The following is a 2,626-nucleotide window of genomic DNA, read 5'->3' on the forward strand; positions in this document are numbered from 1 at the left end:
TCAATTCAAGCCGTGCACAGGTTGGTGTGTCGGGTTTTGCAGTCTCGGGCGACTGTGTGGTCTACAAGGAGTTGGTGTTTGGCTCCTCTGCTATTTATGCCAATGCCCTTCTGTGCTGTGCTCATGTATTTCTCCATGTGCCTACTTATTATATATATATATATATATATATATATATATATATATATATATATATATATAATATGAGAGGGTGAAAACATAATTGCTTTTTCCCCTTTTAAGAGTTTGGTCTTTTTCTTTGTCCTAACTTGTAAAAATACCAATGGAGGCCAACAATTTCTTGTAAATCTTTAATTTCACAGTGTAAACCAAAATATAATTCCTTATATGTAGTGCTTATATGACAGTTATCTTTTTTTAACTTTTCAAGTAGGAGCAAAAATGGCTCCTTTGATTGTAAAGGTTGCAGACCCCTCCCTTGGCCCAGGCCCCCTCATCTTCTGAAGGATGTGTTCATTTCCATGGAAGAAAAGTAACAATCCTGTGCTAGATGGCAGTTTTTTTGTTATTCCTTTAGATTTCAGCAAACGTGGTCAACAAGCATGGTTACAATAAAGAATTACATTTCCTTTAAGAATGTAATGCCACCCTGGAAGATAATTAACCCTGGAGGCCTTCTGCTATTTGAGGAGAATATCCTCCACGCCCACTTTCTTTGACATGCTCAGATTCCTTACAAGACGTCAACACAATCTCTTGCATGGGAAAAAAGTCCCTTGGGCTTCGGAGTTGCTCTTCCAACACCCAACAATGTCACCTGGCGAGTAGAGATTGTCACCTTTCCTGCAAAGGACGCCATTAAGGCTGTTTCTCCGTCTGAATCTGATTGGTTCCACAGAATCTATTGTGATTAATGCCATCCAGCAACTTCTCCACGTGCGTTTTGTGAATTTCGTTACATCTCACTGCCCCTCTGTTCCACAAACTGTCCAGATCACTGAGCACCAGATCAGATCAAATTAAAGGCTCAGGGTTCCTTGAAGAAATACTTATCACCTGCAGCCATCAGAGTTCGACATGATGATTGATAAGAAATGAGAGAGTCATTTTATTTAAACCATGAAAATAACGTTAAATGTGACCTGATGCAATATCAGGAGATGTCACGCTTTTTTGTGAATGACTCTCAGCTACTACCACATCAAGTTATAGCTTAATATCTGTAAAACTGACTGAGTTACAACCCAGTTTATGTTGGCTAATGTGGATTAGCTGTGGCGGTTATCTTGAAATGGGTTGACTCCAAAAGTTAAAGGAACTTACTGCAAAAATATGAAATGAAACATAAAAAGATTATCTTGAACTACATCAAATGGTGCAGTTTGAAAGAGTTTACTCCAGTAGTTTTCCAGATATACTGATGTGCAGTTTTGAAATATTGATATGCACTTAATGTAAACAAAGCCCTTTTTTTCTGCAAATCTGAGTGTATATTGTGAGGATTTTGTCTTTAACTTCATGATTTTTTTTTCTGACAGGTCTTAATAACTTTGCAGTAAGTAACTTTAATTAGCTGTAGGTGTGCAGCCAACATTAACAATAGAATCGCATCAGAAAGTCAGCAGGATGTTTCGTTTCTGAAATTTTTGGCGGTGTTTTCTGTACATTTCCACAGTGTACACCACACCTTTGTCTTTCACATCACATTTTTCCTCGACTTCCTTGTTCCTTCAGACATGTGTGCGAGGATAATAATAGAATAATAATAACAATGAAAAAAATTCCCAATCAGCAGTTTTATCCTGCCCCTCCTTTCAGATCAGTGGACCTTTATCTCCCCACCTTTGCTTTGTCACAGTGAAGAAGTCTGGCCTTTACTTTTGTATGTTTAGGTTTCCACATTCTAATTATTTTTTCTATGTCAGAACATACCAGTCTACGTGGATCATACCCATTATGATCCATCGCTGTGGTTAAATGCACAAATAGGAAAACCAAAAAACCTGCTGTGTCACAGTGAGTGACTACGCCTCTTTTTGTTCCTCATCTCATCTTAGCATGACATCATTGTTACCCTGATTGCACCTTTTGTTGCCATTTCAATAAAAGAAAAGCTATGTGGTGTGAATCAATAGCTAGCAGCATTGACTAAGAGCAAATACAATCAAACTTTATTCATAAAGCACTTTTCATACAGTGGTGTGTCACAAAGAGCTTTACACGAGATCAAAACAAAACATAAGAGAAAAAAACACTTGAAATATTGTAAGACTAACTGATAAAATATTATAAGACTTGTTAAAAGTTGTAAATAAATAAAGTTAAAAAGTTATCTATCTAAGGAAGCCAGCAGATTGTGTTGAATCTTCATTTTGTTACAGTCCCCCATCCTGAGCAGCATATAGGCTACAGTGGAAAGCAAAAACTCCCTTTAAACAGGAAGAAACCTCCAGCAGAACCAGAACCAGAACCAGGCTCAGGACGAGCGGCCTTCTGCTTCGACCAGCTGGGGTTAGAGGACAGGAAAGAGACAGAGACAAACACAGATTAGATAGATTTCAAATTCTAATCTGAATTTGTTGAAGAAGCTGAACTGAGCTGTCAAAGCTAAAAGAACCAGAACACTAACTAAAAGCTAAATAAGCAAAATGCTAGCTAGAAACCA

Source organism: Kryptolebias marmoratus, linkage group LG19 (assembly GCF_001649575.2).
Source record: "Kryptolebias marmoratus isolate JLee-2015 linkage group LG19, ASM164957v2, whole genome shotgun sequence".
Taxonomy (NCBI): Eukaryota; Metazoa; Chordata; class Actinopteri; order Cyprinodontiformes; family Rivulidae; genus Kryptolebias; species Kryptolebias marmoratus.